This window comes from Lipotes vexillifer, unplaced genomic scaffold, assembly GCF_000442215.2.
Source record: "Lipotes vexillifer unplaced genomic scaffold, Lipotes_vexillifer_v1.1 scaffold90, whole genome shotgun sequence".
NCBI classification, from domain to species: domain Eukaryota; kingdom Metazoa; phylum Chordata; class Mammalia; order Artiodactyla; family Lipotidae; genus Lipotes; species Lipotes vexillifer.
In genome coordinates, this window is record NW_006782310.1 from 1,335,671 (window position 1) to 1,355,713 (window position 20,043).

At 36.8% G+C, this 20,043-nt stretch overlaps 1 protein-coding gene across 2 annotated transcripts in view; it reads right to left on the reverse strand.

Annotated features, from left to right (window-relative positions):
* GAREM1 (GRB2 associated regulator of MAPK1 subtype 1) overlaps positions 1–20,043 on the reverse strand; it is a 204,950-nt gene that overhangs the window by 33,576 nt on the left and 151,331 nt on the right. The window lies entirely within an intron of this gene.

The following is a 20,043-nucleotide window of genomic DNA, read 5'->3' on the forward strand; positions in this document are numbered from 1 at the left end:
CATCAAATTACCAATGGCATTTTTTACAGAACTAGAACAAAAAATCTTAAAGTTGTATGGAGACACAAAGGACCCCAAATCGCCAAAGCAGTCTTGAGAGAAAAAAATGGAGCTGGAGGAATCAGACTCCCTGACTTCAGACTATATTACAAAGCTACAGTAATCAAGACAATATGGTACTGGCACAAAAACAGAAATATAGATCAATGGAAAAGGACAGAAAGCCGAGAGATAAACCCACGCACCTATGGTCAACTAATCTATGACAAAGGAGGCAAGGATATACAATGGCGAAAAGACAGTCTCTTCAATAAGCACTGCTGGGAAAACTGGACAGCTACATGTAAAAGAATGAAATTAGAACACTTCCTAACACCATACACAAAAATAAACTCAAAATGTATTAGAGACCTAAATGTAAGACCAGACACTATCAAACTCTTAGAGAAAAACATAGGAAGAACACTCTTTGACATAAATCACAGCAAGATCCTTTTTGATCCACCTACTAGAGTAATGGAAATAAAAACAAAAATAAACAAATGGGACCTAATGAAACTTCAAAGCAAACTACAAACAAGACGAAAAGACAACCCTCAGAATGGGAGAAAACATTTGCAAATGAGTCAACAGACAAAGGATTAATCTCCAAAATATATAAACAGCTCATGCAGCTCAATATTAAAAAAACAAACAACCCAATCAAAAAATAGGCAGAAGACCAAACTAGAGATTTCTCCAAAGAGGACATACAGATGGCCAAGAAGCATATGAAAAGCTGCTCAACATCACTAATTATAGAAATGCAAATCAAAACTACAATGAGGTATCACCTCACACCAGTTAGAATGGGCATCATCAGAAAATGTACAAACAACAAATGCTGGAGAAGGTGTGGAGAAAAGGGAACCCTCTTGCACTGTTGGTGGGAATGTAAACTGATACAGCCACTATGGAGAACAGTATGGAGGTTTCTTACAAAACTAAAAATAGAATTACCATATGACCCAGCAATCCCACTATTGGGCATATACCCAGAGAAAACCATAATTGAAAAAGACACATGCACCCCAATGTTCATTTGTGCTCTATTTACAATAGCCAGGTCATGGAAGCAACCTAAATGCCCATCGACAGACGAATGGATAAAGAAGATGTGGTACATATATACAATGGAATATTACTCAGCCATAAAAAGGAAAGAAATTAGGTCATTTGTAGAGATGTGGATGAATCTAGAGATTGTCATATAGAGTGAAGTTAGTCAGAAAGAGAAAAACAAATATTGTATATTAATGCATATATGTGGAACCTAGAAAAATGGTACAGATGAACCAGTTTGCAGGGCAGAAATAGAGACACAGATGTAGAGAGCAAACGTATGGACACCAAGGGGGGAAAGCAGCAGGGGTGGTGGTGGTGGTGGTGTAATGAATTGGGAGATTGGGATTTACATGTATACACTGATGTGTATAAAATGGATGACTAATAAGAACCTGGTGTATAAAAAATAAATGAAGAAAATTAAATTTAAAAAAACCCCCAAAACCCATGTGATCATCTCAATAGATGCAGGAAAAGCTTTTGACAAAATTCAACACCCATTTATGATATAAACTCTCCAGAAACTGGGTATAGAGGGAACATCCCTCAACGTAATAAAGGCCATATATGATAAACCTAGAGCTAGCATCATACTCAATGGGGAAAGGATGAGGAACAAGACAAGGACGTCCACTCTCATCACTTTTATTCAACATAGTTTTGGAAGTCCCTAGCTACGGCAATCAGAGAAGGATAAAAAATAAAAGGAATCCAAATTGGAAAAGAAGAAGGAAAACTGTTCATGTTTGCAGATGACATGATACTATACATAAAACATCCTAAAGATGCTACCAGAAAACTAATAGATCTCATTAGTGAATTAGGTAAAGTTACAGGATACAAAATTAATACACATAAATCTGCTGCACTAACAACAAAAGATCAGAAAAAGAAATTAAAGAAACAATCCCATTTACCATTGTAGCAAAAAGAATAAAATACCTAGGAATAACCCTATCTAAGAAGGCAAAAGATCTGTACTCTGAAGCTATAAGACACTGATGAAAGAAAGTGAAGATGATACAAACAGTTGGAAAGATATACCATGTTCTTGGATTGGAAGAATCAATATTGTTAAAATGGCCATACCACCCAAGGCAATCTACAGATTCAATGCAATCCCTGTCAATTTACCAGTGGCATTTTTCACAGAACTGAAACAAAAAAATCTTAAAATTTGTATGGAGACACAAAATACCCCAGATAGCCAAAGCAATCTTGGGACAGAAAAATGGAGCTGGAAGAATCAGCCTCCCCGACTTCAGTCTATACTACAAAGCTATAGTCACCAAAACAGTACCGTACTGGCACAAAAACAGAAATATAGATTAATGGAACAGGGTGGAAAGCCCAGAAATAAACCCATGTACCTATGGTCAATTAATCTATGACAAAGAAAGCAAGGCTATACAATGGAGGAAAGATGGTCTCTTTAATAAATGGTGCTGGGAAAATTGGACAGCTACATGTAAAAAAATGAAATTAGAACATCCTTTAACAACATACACAAAAATAAGCTCAAAATGGATTAAAGGCCTAAATGTAAGACTGGATACTACAAAACTCTTAGAGGAAAACATAGGCCAAACACTCTTTGACATAAATCTCAGCAATATCTTTTATGATCCGCCTCCTAGAGTACTGGAAATAAAAACAAAAATAAACAACTGGGGCCTAATTAAACTCAAAAGCTTTTGCACAGCAAAGGAAACCATAAACCAAATGAGAAAACAACCTACAGAATGGGAGAAACTATTTGCAAACAATGCGAGCGACAGGGGATTAGTCTCTAAATTTTACAAACAGCTCATGTGGCTTGACATAAAAAAAACCCAAAACAACCGAATCAAAAAATGGGCAGAAGACATAAATAGACATTTCCCCAAAGAAGATATATAGATGGTCAAGAGGCACATGAAAAGATGCTCAACATCGCTAATTATTAGAGAAATGCTAATCAAAACTACAATGAGGTATCACCTCACACCACTCAGAATGGCCATCGTCAAAAAGTCTACAAACAATAAATGCTGGCGAGGGTGTGGAGAAAAGGGAACCCTCCCACCATTGGTGGGAATGTAAATTGGTGCAGCCACTATGGAGAACAGTATGGAGGTTCCTTAAGAAACTAAAAATGGAGCTACCATATGATCCACCAATCCCACTCTTGGGCATACATCCAGAGGAAATCATGGTTTGAAAGGATACATGCATCCCAATGTTAACCGCAGCGCTGTTTACAATAGCCAAGACATGGAAGCAACTTAAATGTCCATCGACAGATGAACAGATAAAGAAGATGTGGTACATATATACATTGGAATACTACTCAGCGATTAAAAAGAATGAAAGAAAAAAGAAAAAAAGAAATGAGTGTATCAATCTATCTCAGAGATACATAAATACACAGTTTTATTGCTCTGCTTCTCACTGTAATTTATCCATTTTCCTGTACATATACTCCATCAATTGTAATACTAACCTAACATATTCCATTATATATGGATATGCCTTAATTCATTTGACCAATTCCTTATTGTTAGATGGGATTTCCCAATTTTTAGCAAGTATAAATAGTACTGCAGCAAACTTTTTTACACTTCAATTATTTCCTTAGGATAAAGTCTCAGAAGTAGAATTGCATGGACAAAGCTGTGTATACATGTGAAAGTTCTGATATGTGTTACCATTGTACTTCATCAATGTTACACATAGACATATTTCTACTCTATGAAGTTATGTTTCCCCATACCCATGCTGAATAAATTTAATGTTTACCAATATTAAAAGTAAAGCATGTGTCCTGCATTTATTTATGTTTTATGTTGAATATGCTTGAATATTAGTATTGTGAATATTTTTTGGTATTTATTTATCAAGCTATTTAGAGTTTTTCCTCTGTGAATTGTCTACTTGTGTCCCTCACCCATTTTTCTGTTGTGATGGCTATCTTACTGATTACTGTTTATGCAATGTGAATGTCATTTATGCTATACATTTTCCAATATGTTGCTTGAATTTCAATTTTATGCCTTCTTTAAGTATTAAAGTTTTTTCTATGCAGTATTTTCAAACATTTCCTTTGTGATTTCATTCTTGGGTGTTATGTGTCTACTTGTTGAGAAGATATAGATCAAGGTTCTGATCTAGGAGTGGTTTTGCCCCCCGCCCCAGGGGACATCTGACAGTGTCTGTCTTGAGACATTTTTGATGGCCATGACTGGGAGGGTGCTTACACCTAGTGGATACAAACAAAGAATGGTGCTACACGTGCTACAAGGCACAGGACAGTCCTACAGCAAAGATTTATCCAGTCCAATTTTCACTGGTGCTCAGGTTGAGAAATGTTGATATCATTAACCAATATTTTCTTCCGTCATTTTGATGGTTTCATTTATTAAATATTTAACTTATTTAATTTTTTTGGTGGATTATTTAAGGTAGGGATCTGACTTCAGTTTTTTAAATAGTAAACTGAGTGTCCAGTACATTTCCAAATAACCATCCCTTTCATCACTGATTTGAAGTGCCACTTTTATTATATATTAAATTTATAAAACACATACACTCAAATGTATACATATATTAGTATTTATTTAGGGGCCATTTTATCCTTATGACCTTTCTGCCTATTTTCCTATCATAACAATACTGTTTTAATTCCTGTATCTTTGTCATACATTTTGAGATCTGATGACAAAAGCCCTCACTTGTAGTTATTCTGACTCAAAGTTTTTAGATGGAAAGAAACAAGAGAAGCAGAGTCAAAAGTCAAATAACAGACTGACAGAAAATATTTCCAGTGTATATGACAGAAAAAGAGCCAACACCCCTAATACATAAGCAGTTTTTAAAAAAGACCCCAAAACCTCCAGAAAAACAGAAAAGCCATGAAAAATCAATCTACTAAAAAGATACATCTATGAAAAGATGTTCAACTTTTCTTATACTTAACATTAATGTAAACTATAATTACACTGAGATACCATTTCTCACCTAGAACACTGATAAATATTCAAAAGCTTGACACTGCCCTCAGCTGGTAAAGCTATGGGGAAACAGGCACTCTTGTTCACAGCTGGTGGAAATGCAAATAGTACAAGTCCGGTGGCCGGGAATTTGGCAATATCTAACCAAACTATTCATGCATTTATCCCTCCACCCAGCAATGCTACTTTTAGGAATTTACCCTGAAGACATTTCTCCAACTGTATGAAAATACCCATGTACAAGGTTATTCATTGTAGCATCATTTGTATTTGTAAAATACCGGAACCTATTTCAATGCCCAAACATCGACAATTGATTGAATAAACTATGGTACACACACAAAATGATATTATGTGAAAATGAATGATACCGTTCAGTGAATTGGTATGAAATAAATTCCAGGATATACTAAGTTAAAAAAAAAGCAAAGCACGTGAAAATTTATATGGTATATTGCCTTTCTGTTTAAGAAAGAAGGAAAAGTTTGTGTGTGTGTGTGTGTGTGTGTGTGTATATATATATATATATATATTTCTGCTTATTTCTTTTTTAAGGAACACAAGAAAAATAAACCAGAAAACAATGAAATTGGTCACTTACAGGAGGGAGGGGAGGGAGGAAGGGACATGGGGGAGAGTGACACCTCTGTGAGTAAACCTTGCTATAGAGTTTTGTCTTTTAGGAAGTATGCTAATGGTCTATATATTCAAAAGGTACAATAAAAGTTAACAAGAAATTAAAAACAAAAAGCTGAATGCAAATGGAAACAGATGAACCCAACTGTATTTCAAATGAATAAACTAACAGCCCTGGGGACAGAGAAATAATCCAAGTAACTTTGGAACACTGACTATATACTACCAGTAGGGAACAGAAAAGACAAACCAAGATTGTGTTCTTCTTAGTAGATTTGTTTTGTATAGGGGTATAGGTACAGTGATTCTCAAACAACTCTATGTGTATTGTAGGACTGAACAAATGAGTAAATGTGTCGATATTTTGGGAGCCAGAGTTTTCACCGTGGCAGGGGAGATGGAAGTATGGAATTGGGAAAAGCAAGCAAGAACTCCACAGGGTTGGATTGGAATTGGAGGTATTAGTACCAACTCATAACTGAAGAAACCACACACACTACTACTTAGCCTTGTTCTTTCCAAAGGACTAGAAGCAAAGATTCCAACTATCTCCAAGTATACTTAGTGCCCAACTCATTCCCCATTAAAAGGAACTAGGGCTCCTGGGACAAATGACTGATTCCAGGGCTAGGGCAGGAAAGATACAAGATTAGCTTGGAACATTCTGTTGTGCCAGAAAGTGCTCATAAGATGATGGGATCATGTCAAAAAGACAGGAGCCAGCCTGAACTAGCCCCCACTGGCTAAATCTGGGACAGTTTGAGTACCACAGTAAATGAAGACTGTAATGAGTTATAATCTATTGAATAAAACAGGAACGTCTAAGTCCATACTGTTAACAAAAAGATGAATGAATGAAAAAAATGAATGGGGGAAAAGCTGACAAATGTAAAGAAGTGGTGGAATTGAAAAAAATCATAATTTTGTATCATCTATTACAGTAAAGATTATACACTAGAATCATTAATTAATACTGAATTTATAGAAGTTTGATTAAGGTAATAGATAACGTGCAAGGTCTTAAAATGTCATCCCCAGAAGCTAATTAATTACCAGGGGAGGAAAAGTAATTGTAGAGGGTAGAAACTGGACATATCTTGACCAAGTGATAAAACTTAATATTACCAAAGAGAAGCATGTTCATGTCACGTACCTCTGGATATGATTCCCTGAGAAGTTCAGGACCTCAATCACATAATATTCCACCTTAAAAGCGCATTCATTACTAGAATCTAATCATGAGGAAATATCAGAAAAACCCAAACTGAGAAATAGTCTATAAAATATCTGGTGTGTATTCTTGAAAAACATCCATGTGATGAAAGACAAAGAAAGGTTGAAGAACTGTTCCAGATTAAAGTGAAATAAAGAGAAATGAAAAGTAAATGCCATACGTGATTCTGGAATGGATTCTGTACTAGAAGAAACAAAAATACTATAAAGTACGACATTGGGACACTTGGCAGAGTTAGAATACAGACTGTAAATAAAAGTATTGTTATCAACGTACCGTGGTTACATAAGAAAATATCCTTATTCTTAGGAAATATACACTGATTATTAAGGGGCAAAGGGCATAATGTAGGCAATTCACTCTTGAATGGTTCAGAAAAACATAACATACATATGTACGTATATGCACATGCAGGAGTAGAGGATGGTAAAACAAATGTGCAAAATTTTAACAGTTGGTGAATCTAAAGTGGCTAGGGAGATCTTATATTATTCTTGCAACAGTTCTTTAAGATTGAAATTATTCAAAAATAAAAACTTAAAAGAAAACATGGCAATAGGAAATTTTAGATATTTTTGCCTATTTTTCCAGATGAACTTTAGAATAATCCTGTCCATGGTTTGCATTGGTAATTTTACTGGAAGTACATCTACATGGTGTTTTGACAAGAAGTAACATCATTATATTAGTATTTCCAAATAGGCACATGAAAACTCTCACCATGTATTCATATCCTTTATTTCCCTTTTTAGTATTTAAATTTGCCTTTGTTATCAGTCCCTGAACATTACTGTTTACTGTCTTGTTGCATATACTTTGCTGCTATTCTGTGTGTCCAGTAATCTCATTGTAATAGTTTTTCCCAGTTGATTCTCTTGGGATTCCTAGGTAGTTATATCTTATGCAGTCGAAAAATTTGTTTTCATTTTTAAAGTTTTCATCCTTTCTCCCCACAATGGAGTGGTGGTGGCAAGAGTGTTGTTCCACATTTTAATGTGAATATCATCTGTGTTTTAATATCAACTATGAGAAATTTGTTGGTTTGAAATGGATATTTAAAAAAATCTTATTAGTGATGTGTCTTTCCAATTCTAGTTTTCTAAAAGTTTCTACAATGAAATTAATTTTTTTTTACCAAATGCTGTTTCTGTACCCAATAAGATAGTCATATGTTTATTTTTCATTTTGATGTATTTTATATATATATATATATTTTTTTTTTTTTTTTTTTTTTCACTACATGACATAATGAAATAAAGGTTCTCTTCATGACATGCTGAACATAATACAGGCACCCAAAGTCCTCAACTAAACTTGATTATTTATGGAGCCTGATAATATTATGGGGATTTTAGGTTTTCGGTTTTTCTAGATTTTGTGGTCCTATATATTGGTTTTATCAGAATTTTATCTGCATGTAGATGAACAGACTCATGGTTTCTATAAGGGTTTAGAGTTAATAAAGCATGTGTCATATGATCATAAAATATTCTGATCTATTTGAGTAAAAAGTTCCATATATATTTTTGTTTTGTTTTGTTTTGTTTTTTTTTGGCTGTACATGGGCCTCTCACTGTTGCGGCCTCTCCCGCTGCGGAGCACAGGCTCTGCACGCGCAGGCTCAGCGGCCATGGCTCATGGGCCCAGCCGCTCCACGGCACGTGGGATCCTCCCGGACCGGGGCGCGAACCCACGTCCCCTGCATCGGCAGGCGGACTCTCAACCACTGCGCCACCCGGGAAGCCCTTTTATATTTTAATAGTAGATTCCCAAATAGTAAAACAACACTACATGCCCGAAAAAATCTCGACGTGATCATGTTGCACTTAAAAAATATACTGCATGATTCTCCTTGATAGCATTTGATCTATGATTGAGGTATCTGAGTCACAGGTGAGATTAGTCTACAGTTTTATTATTATGTTATCTTTATCACATTTTAGTATCAGGCTTACATTAAGCCTGAGATGGATTTTTTTCTTTTATGTTAATAAAAAGGCATCTTGGGTCAAGTGACTGACATTGTTCATATTGCTTACTGAGTAGGAATCATTATGTCTTTAGAAAACTAGGTAGTAAGAATCCTTGTAAATAATTTCTTACCCATTCTGGGTCATCTCTATATAATTTTAACCTTTGGGAAAAGGAGTTTGTCGATCAACATTAGTGCTATATAAAACAAACAGTTCTGTTGTCTCTGGAGTGAAGGAGTCCCTCTGAAGGAGGCATTATCAGTACATAAATGGCAGCACAATATTGTTTTAACAGCATTTCAGGCTCCTAAGGTTTAAAATCCATTTAAGTGGACTCAGATAAGTGTTATTATTATTATTTTTTAACAAGACCTCAACTTAGCTGTGTTTATTTTCAGACTCAGCATTCACCTGGACTTCTATATTGGAGTAAGTTTAGGAATTTAAATCAATTAATTAATAATAAATAAATTAAACTTTTTATTTGGAATAATTTCAGATCTGTAGAAAAGTTGCAAAGGCAGTACAGAGCGTTCCTGTATACCCTTCACCTAGCTTCTCCTGTTAACATCTTACAAAACCATGGCACATTATCAAAGCTAAGAAATGAACATTGGTACAATCTATTAACTACATTATAAGCTTTATTTGGATTTCACTAAAGTTTTCCATGAATGTCCTTTTTCTGTTCCTGGACCAAACCAGGATACCACATTGCATCTAGTCCTCTGTTCTGTGAGTTTCTTTATCTTGCCTTGTTTTTTATGACCTTGACAGTTTTGAAGAATATAGAAGAGGGTTTTCTTTTAAGCTAATATATCATTTATACATGACAGTACTTGGCACATATGAAAGCTGACTGTCTTTTCCTACAGGACCTGTAGCTTCAAGGTTTCAGTTATTTTATTCTCCTGACTTTGGTCACCAAGGGTCCTTATGAAGATTCACTGGCTATTAATTTTAATTTTTGGTTTATCCCTTTTACTTCCAGCTGGCATCTAGTTAAGCTTATAATAACACAGATCAGAGGTCAGCAAACTACTGTCCACAATCCAATTCTGGCCCACCACCTGACTTTGTAAATAAAGTTTTATTAGGACACTGCTACGCCCGTTTGTTTCTGCACGGTCTGTGGCTGCTTTCACTCTCCACTGGCAATGTTGAGTAGCTGCAACAGGGACTGTATGGCCTGCAAACTCTAACCTAGTTACTCTTTGTGCGCCTTTACAGAAAAAGGTTGCTGACCCCTGGTATAGATGAATAAAAGGAACCATGTTCTTTGGAAGTTAATTGGTACAATACTATTAAGGGTACAATACTAATAACTAAACTACAAGCTGAGTTTTAATGCTGTTTACTATTAGGTGACCTCAGATGAAGTGTTTTACCTTTCTGAGCCTCACTTTCCTCATCTGTAAAATGAGAACACCATCAGCTACTTCTCAAGCTTAACCAATGTAGGTAAATAACATCCCACAGTGGTAAGCCCCCAATAAGGGGAGACCATTATTGTTATTATTACTTTTATTAACAGTAATTCTTTAAAAGTTTTAATTCTTATAATTCTGCTTCACATTACCTTTCACATCTCTGTATTTTCATGTTATTTTCTATTTTCATGCACTACTGTTTTCAAGCCCAAACTGCTACCTTTAAGCATTATCCTTCCTTCTGTACTAAAGAATTGCTCAAGTTTTTATTGAATGTGTTATCCCAGAATAAAACTTAATGTCAGAATAGGGACTGAAATATCATTACAGTTGTATCTCAAAGGAAGTGAACATATTGAAATGATTCAGAATATACTGTTTTAGGATAAACTGGTCTCCAAAATGCTCAGATGCATTGCTATACTTCCTTTTTATTGGAACTTTATAAAAAAAGTTGGCAGTTCATCCATTTGGATCAGAATGGAGACAAGGATGTTGAGAAAGGGTTCTCATGAGATTTGAGGAAACACACACATGTTCACTCATACAACAAACTGTTTCCAATGAACATACAGGGAGCCAACAGTGCTTCTCAAACATGAAGGAATAACAAGAAGAAATGTCTCTTTCTAGCTTCTTTAAATTGGTACTTATTCTATTTTTCCTTATTTACTTTTATAAACATACACCTTCCAGAATGAAGAAATTATAGGTCTAGTGAGTACTGCACACCAAATGATCTGAAAGAGAATGTCCGCATAGTTTGTGAGACACGATTCACACAGATTAAACGGATCTAAATTATCTTCAGTAAATGTCACTCTCTGGGCGCACTCAACAGTTTTGTCTACGTTTTTGTGTATGTCTGTACTTCTAAAGGAAGTTACTCCTACTCCCATACATAAAAATGCATAACATATGTGCGTACAATCTGTGGTTCCATGCTTCCAACTGTGATGTCACCATTCACGCTGACAATTAGCTCTGCATATATTAGGAGACTCACGTACCGACCAATCTCACGGTCACTGTCAGTGATAGAGGAAGAAGCTCACAAATAAGCGTTCTTCCTTTGACAGTTGAGCCAAACAGTCTCCTCTGGTTTCTACAGATGTGATTTATTTGCATAATTTCTTTCCTTTAAAAATTTTTTAATAGCCAAAGAAAATGCATTCTGTCTAAGTGCTTGGGTATGCGTGCCTGGTTAACATTTCCAGTTTCAATATTTCCTGAGAGGAAGTCATTCAAAGTGTGTTATCTAAACAACTCTAATAGGTCTAATCCAGGAAACTATCAGGGTTTCACTGTTCATAATACCATTCAGAATTAATACCCCAAGGTCAAGCAACATTTTAAAACACTGACATAAAATTTTACACACATACACATACTCTCTCTCCCTACCTCTTCTGTTTCTCTCTGTCCCTGGTGACTGGCAACCTGTTCCCTAAGAATAGTTGTTTTAAAGATGAAACATGTAACAGAGGTTAAAATCTCAACTCCTGAAAAAAAAAATCAGGATTGATCTGATTGATATTTCGTTAAATAGACAATATTTGATTAATATTAGATCATTTCCCCCCGAACTTCGATTTTTGTAACTCTTTCTTTTGGGAAAATGGCAGAAAATGAGAAAGAAAGGGCATGAAGCGTTAAGATAAATGTCAATCCTGAGTGTTTTATTTTTTTAAACAGGAAATAGGGCAAGGATGACAAGTACAACGGCCATGATTTAATTTGTGACGGCGCAGCCGAGGGCTTGCCAACTGGTAGTTTTTCAGAGGAGGTCTTGAAACCTCAGATGACGAAAAAAGCACTGGCCTGTCTTCAAACACTGAAATAATTCACCTCACCACTGTATCCAATTTTATCATTCTGAATGACTCTTGAAAATAAATGACATCTGACTCATGGTAAGGAAAAGATGAATTTTTTAAAAACTGGAAAATACAAATAAAAACTGGCTACTTCTAAATTCATTCACTCTTCATTTTTAAAGTTCATTCTTACATCTGACAAAATTCAGGTTGCGTACTAATCGGTAATTTCTGATCTCTCTGAAATGTAGCCAAGAACAAGGTAGTGAACTAAAGGCCTCTGAGCAGCCAAAAAGATGTGATATTAGGGCTTATGGAAAAGCCTTTAAGGGCCTTAAGGGTACTTACTCCCATCTAACTGAAACTCTAACCAGCTTGGTTACCAGTTTCCAGCCCACAGCGGAATAGAAGTGGAAATCAACACTGGAAATACGGACTGTTAAAGCAGATATTCTAACAAACATAAGAGGCAACAAACAAACAATTTAAATGAGACCATAAAGCACATAATTCTCAGGGTTGTAGGGTCTCCCCATATAAAGGTAAAAGTCATACACATCAGGAGATGAGGATAAGTTTAAATTTTGTTCCAGTACTTCTCTTTAGGATGATACAAAGTACAATACATTTTAAGAAACTGAAAGAAAATTACAGTCATTTTGGGACAGGATTTTTGTTATAATTCACAGCTACCCCAAAAGCTGGCTACCTAGAACTACTCACGCTCTAAAGGCTCCACAGAGGTAGAAAATGCCAGAGCAAATGATCCTTATCCATTGTGAAGAATCAGAGGAATAAAACACCTGTCTGACATCATTATAAACTTACAGCATGAGGATTCCTTTTCTGAATGGTCAAGACAGAAACCAGGAATGGTATTTTTCTTTTTCTTTTTCTTTTTTTTTTTTTTTCGGTACACGGGCCTCTCACCGTTGTGGCCTCTCCCGTTACGGAGCACAGGCTCCGGACATGCAGGCCCAGTGGCCATGGCTCACGGGCCCAGCCGCTCCACGGCATGTGGGATCCTCCCGGACCAGGGCATGAACCCGTGTCCCCTGCATCGGCAGGTGGACTCTCAACCACTGCGCCACCAGGGAAGCCCCAGGAATGGTATTTTAAACTAGGAATGATGTGACCACTGTGACTCAACTATACTCTTAGTATAAGAATAAAACAAAACAACCAAAGAACTCAGTCCCACTATTTTGTATTACTCTATAGGATGAATACAGGATGGCCCATGCACACAGAATAAAGTCTAGTCATACGCTGTTTTTGCCTTTTAAAAGACAAACGTGATCAGAAAGATGGCAGAGAGTAAAATAATTATGACAAGAGTTAGAATCAAGAGCAGCTGAAATGCTTTCCATTAATGTATCTCCAAGGCCTTGTCTATAGTGTGTTCTGTTAAAATGAGTCAAGGAAGTAACATGACATATGTTTAATTTGTTAACTATCTTAGGTATGGAAACAAAGTACAGTCTAACTGGCTGGCAGAGGGGGAAGATCTTTATTTCTTCAGCACTTTTTCAGATGGCAGCTTTAAAAAGGGGAATGAATATATTAAGATAAAAGGCACACAGATTGCCTCAAATCTACGGCTTGGGGGAAAAGCTGGCTGATTCTCAGTAAGTTAGAAGCCTTGGAAAAAATCCAAAGTTCAGCATAAAGTTGCAGGAAACATATTAAACTTTAGAACTCTTGCTTATTTATTCAATGATGCATTTTGGCTACTTCCTTTTTACCACTGCTTCAAGCAACAATGCAAGAACCCATCTTGTTTCTCTGTGAATACTAGTTAATACTTAAAAAAAATTCTGGGTTAATATGTTACAGTAGCATTTTTGAAGGGGTTCATTTTGACATGTGCTATCTAATTAGAAACTGTACCACTGCTGATAGAAAATATCAAGTGAACTTGTAGGATTTTATTTCTGAAATATTGGCAACATACTCTGGAATGATGTAAGATCTAAAAATCGGCACATATAACATTCAGAAAGTTGCCAAATCCTGTGTGTCAGACCATAAGCATTTCAGAAATATGAAAGACGGAAGGATCTGGCTAGGCAATAATTATTGAATATGTTTATTTAGATTTTTAAAAAAAGAAAATGAATTTACCGTGCAAGCTATCGTGTCAATGTGAAAGGATTTTCTGATCATAATCACGGGCCTTATCTCAAATCCAGACAGAATATGAGGGAGTAAAAGGATGACTGGATTGAATTAGGGGACCTGGCTTCGCAGCTAAGTTGTTTTGTGGTTTTGTATGTATCAATGAAGTTGGCTGACATCTGTTTCTTAGTTTCCCTATTTATTAAAAGAAGGAGTAGGACAAAGCAATGTGTAAGGGCCTTTCCAGGTCTAACATCTGATGATTATCAAAACTCAGAGTCTATAAATTTCCTAGTCCTGCTGGATTATTTATAACAGTTTGTCACTTTATTCTTGGTCACGTTTCTCAGTATTGAGAAGCTCAGCTATCACTCAAGTTCTCTGAATCTTACACGATTTTTTTTCCCTATTAAAAAAAGTTGATCCTGAGATCCTTTGCCCTACACTCCAGCAGCTCTGCCGTAAGACACTGCCACCCCTTCCAGCGCCAAATCCAGTTAGCAGGAGCCGATTCGCAGGTGACAGGACTGTCAGCTGAGCTCTGACCCAGCCACAGGGTAATGGCTCTTACCAGGTCTGTGTGGGCTGAAGCAGCGACTACATTCCACATTTGGCCCAAATCTCACAGTTCCTGAGTGGGGCACTTTCCCCAGCTGAGACAATGAAAACTTGTTATTCTGCCTCCGGGGAAATCTATGCTGGAACAGCTGAAAGCTTGGACCTCACTAACTGGAACGAAAATAGCAACGTTATAGCATCCAGATTAGCGCATTTGGGCTCCCTAGGACTGGGGAGCAGTCATTTTAATGTAGAAAGCTTGTGCCCGAGGGCACTGAAGGCAGGAAGCCTCCTCCCCACTTTACGAGAGCTGCAAGCTACCCAGTGCCAAATCCAAGGCTGCCCTTTCTTCCCGCTCTCTCCGCAAATGTCACAGGAAAGACAGACTTACATCAAGGCTTAATTTGTTAGTCATTAATTTGATGGCAGAAAATACACGTGTGGGAACATTTCTCATCATGGGTTTGAGAGGCTGGAAGACATGTAAAATAATTCACTAGGTACTGGCATAATAAGTCTCCAAAATATGTATATGGAGGTGTAAGGGTATTCTGAAACAACAATACATATATACTCTGTTCTAATATTCAGTCACAGAGTATAAAGTACTAAATAAAGAGTAAGTGAAATCATCTGTGCCGGGAAATTTTTTTAAAATGTGGAACTTCATTTAGTTGGATTTTATGTTTTGAATCAGGGGTTGGCAAACCTCTTCTTACAGGGCCAGAGAGTAATAATTTCAGGCTTGTGGGCCATATGGTCTCTTTTGCAACTACCAGACTCTGCCGTTGTATCATGAAAGCAGCCACAGACAACACTAAGTGTAGGGGGATGGCTGTGTTCCAATAAAACTTTATTTGCAAGACAGGTGCCTTCCCCCAAGATTGTAGTTAGCCAGCCCCTACATGAGACACTTGCAAAGCACATGAATGCATTGCTTCATTTAACTCTCATGACAAATCTATGATGTGGGTAGTATCACTCGCATTTTGTCCATTTTGCAGGTGAAGACACCTGGGGTCATGTGACCTGCCCAAGGTCACAGTCAATGCCTGGAGCTGGTGTCTGACCTCAACTCTGAATCCAGAGCCTGAGCTACAATACACAGTCTGACATACTCTTTAGATGACGGGCAACTTGTTTAAAAGAAAGAAGTCGGGCTGAAAACTGTTGGTGCAGCTATTTTTCTTATTAAAAGGTAGAGGACTGAGCCTTCGGTTGGAATGACCAATTCAGAACTAAGACATCTTCTGACTTTGAAAGTAAACATGAGAACAGAGACAGCTAATGAAAAAACTAAAAGAGGTAACTGAGAAAATGCCTATTACAGTTAAAAACAAATAGGTAGGAAAGCAGGTAAACAAAAACAAAATTCTTACCATGGAAACCAAAAACTGGATGTTATTAACAGAGGGAAAAAGTGGTGAATGAGGCAGGTGACTGCTGTTCTAAAAACATTGAATGCCATCAGCTTAGGAGGGATTGGAGGAAATGGACAAAATGATCAGCAAGAGGTTACCTGCCCACATATTCTTTCATTTTCTTGACCTTCTCGTTTCCCATTTTCTGTTCCTCCCACCTCAGTTGCCTATTTAGATTTGAAAAACAGCTACTCCTATCATTTCCTATATTACTGCCTCAAGTTTAATTTCAAGGACTTGACGCTCTACCACTCTCCTATTTTGCACATCACTTCCTTAAACAAATCCACATCAAAAGTTCCTTAACCCTGTCAGGATCTCCAATTTTCATTGGGGTTACACGTCTTGTATTCATGGCTCATTGCTACCTGCCACTCCAGGGCACTTCATCTGTGCCTTTGCTCATCTCTCTTACACTCCCTGGTAGAACCCAACTCTGACTATATACCCAACTCTCCAGCTGAAGATGGCTGGAAGAAAAAAGGGTTAGTGCTGAGTAATCTCACTTGAAATTTACTTTGACAAAACCGTGGGACCACCCTACTATACTTCCCTGGTTAACTGTTTTCTGGGTCTCTGAGCTGATTATTATTTCCTTCCTCTCAAAGCTTCTAAAGGCTCCCATTTTGCTAAATTTAATGGTTAGTTCCCAGTGCTTATCTAACTCAATCACTAAGCATTTGCCACAACTGCCCATTCTTCTTTGAAACTCTATCGTCATTTGGCTGCAGGGATACCACATGCTCTGCTGTCTTTCTATCTGCTACTCCTTTCTGCCTCCTCTAGACCCCAGTGCTGGAATGCTCCAGGGCTCAGTCCTCAGATCTCCTCTCTTAATCCAGACTCTAGGTTAGGGTTTCTCAACCTTGGCACTCTGGATGTTTTTGCTGGACAATGCTTTGTTGGGGGGCTGTCCTGGGCATTGTAGGATGTTTATCAGCATCTCTGTCCTCTGTTCACTAGACACTAGTAGCACCTACCCCTTCCCCAAGCTGTGACAATAAAAATTGTATCCAAACATTGTCAAATGTCCCTGGGCGGGTGGGGGGATCACCCTTGGTTGAGATGTAGGTGAATTCAGCTAGCCCCATGACTTCAAATGCCACCTAGGAGCTGATAAGCCCCAAATATATATTACACCCCAAGCCAGACCCTGCCCCAAACTCTGGACTTGTATATTCAAATGTCTTCTCTATTGCTTTATTTGGAGGTAGTGTTTGTATTTGCTTATTTATTCCCTGCCTCCCCAATAGGATGTAATCTCCAAGCAGGCAAGGATTTACTTATTCAATATTTACCCCCAGTGCCTAGAACAGGGTGGGCCATGTAGTAGGTGCTCAAAATATATTTGCTGCTTAAAGAATTAAACGTCTAACATATATTAACTCATTTCACACAGTTAATCAATGATGGGACAATTGGGCAGATCATTTTTAAACACATCAAGTCATCTTTTAAAGACATATTTTCTTTAATTTAAGATAAAAGGAATACATTATTTTGAAATAAATATGTAAATAGTACTAATACTATCCATTAAATTTTAGATAAAATTTTGCTATAGTCTTGAAAATAACAAAACTAGTTCTTATTCTTTCAATACTTTTGTTTTACTCTGTATTCTTATGCTTCATTTCAATTTGCACTTTTAACTATATATGAATATATGTGCATAAATATATATTTCTTTATTTCAAATAATAATTGTGCCTTTTGATTATCATGATGCCAGTTAGCTGCCAATTCTTTTTTTTTTTTTTTTTTTTTTTTTTTTTTTTTTTTGAAGTCGGCGGGCCTCTAACTGCTGTGGCCTCTCCCGTTGGCGGAGCACAGGCTCCGGACGCGCAGGCTCAGCGGCCATGGCTCACAGGCCTAGCCATTCCGCGGCATGTAGGATCCTCCCGGACCGGGGCACGAACCCGTGTCCCCTGCATTGGCAGGCGGACTCTCAACCACTGTGCCACCAGGGAAGCCCTGCCAATTCTTAACTGTAAGTCATTACTATAGTTGTTTAGCCTCTTGGTCTAATTTACACTGTATCTGAAGCAGAGAGAAGAGGCTGAATTTTCCAAGGAGGTTTGAATTCTCCTATCTTGTAAAAAATTGCTTCCTGGATAATAGCTATATTTATATAATATTTCATATTACATTATATTTAATAATATTTGTAACAGCTATAGTTATGAATAGGTTGTACTGTTTTTCATTTTTTCTCTCCCTCTCCAGGAGAAGTAATAACCAAGCATAGCACTTCCTTGCCCCCAATTAGGTCTCACATTAAGCTCTGCATATATGTTCATGTACATTATAATCAATTTTTGAAGAAGACCATAGCATCCAACATTTTCTTTTAAAATCCAGGCAGTATCCAGGCACCCTTCCCCCCAAATCTCCTCGGTTTATTTATTTACGTGGGTGTTTACTCACTAAGCACACAGACTTTTGTGTATATCTCTTTGTAAATTTCCTGAGGTTCCTTTATCCAGTCTTCTTGGAACAGCATTGAAAGAGACTTAAGTGATGACATCTTACAACTTTATGAATGATAGACTAGAGGTATTAAATATTTATGTATGCATAGCACAGAACTCAACCCAAATCCAACCAGCTCTATGGATGCTATAAGCTTCTACCCCATACACTTATCTGTAATATCCACAATTACACTGACATATTTTAACAAGTGTTCAGATTGAAAGGATTTTCTCTTTGGCCTCATTTCAGTGGGGAGTCCAACTGACTTTTTTTTTTGCTTTTTAAAAAAATTGTGGTAAAATATACATAACATGAAATTTACCATCTTAACCGTTTTTAAGTATACAGGTCAGTAGTGTTAAGTACATTCACACTGTTGTGCTAAACTTTTAAATGATATCTCTATTATATACGTTTGAAGCAATATAGCCAATCATGGTATTCTGTGGGAAAAAAAAAAACCCTATCAAAATGTATTAGTTTCAGTATTATTTTTTCATTCATTGCTGGTTCAATATAAATTCACAAACAGCTCTTAGAGGCATCTTTTAAAAATCTTTCATGTAAACAATATGCCACCAAAGACTGAATATTAGATTTTAATACTTGAGGAAATTTAAAAAATCATAAAAAAATTTTATGCTAGATTTCTCATCATTTATCAGCAAACGAAATGTATCAGAAGAGAGTTTTGCAGTATTAACTTTGCTTTCTAAACAAAATTTTTTTCATTTAGTTAATTCTAAATGTAAGTTTTAAGGAGAGATTTAAATCAAATCAAGACACTAATGAAATAGGATTTGATTAACTTCTTGCCAACGAATCTTGGAAAGTTTAAAAATGAACACTTTCTCACAAATCTTCAATGTAAACAAATAGAAGCTGCCTTGAGGACTCACAGCCCGGGCCACTGAAGGAGTTAAACATTGTAAATATTCTGAACATAAGCATAATTTGGTGAGTAAAGAACTTTACTAAATACAACATCATTTTAATAATAAAACTAAAGGAAGCAGATTATGGCAGCTGTGTTTTAGAACTGGGGGAAAGAATGACTTAGCTAATTCAATGGGCCACTTCTCCACTAAGGAAGCTGTCTTGGGCATCTCCCCGCTTCCTGGGAGTGTGGGTGGAGTGACCCACCTGTAAAGACACTTGCGTTCTTGGGCCAAGATACCATGTAGTCTGTTTTTCACACAGGGTGGATTTCCAAGAAACCGGCATCTGCTCCCTAAATCTTGAAATATTCAGAGAACAGTGACTCAGTTGGACTTCCTGCTGAAATGAG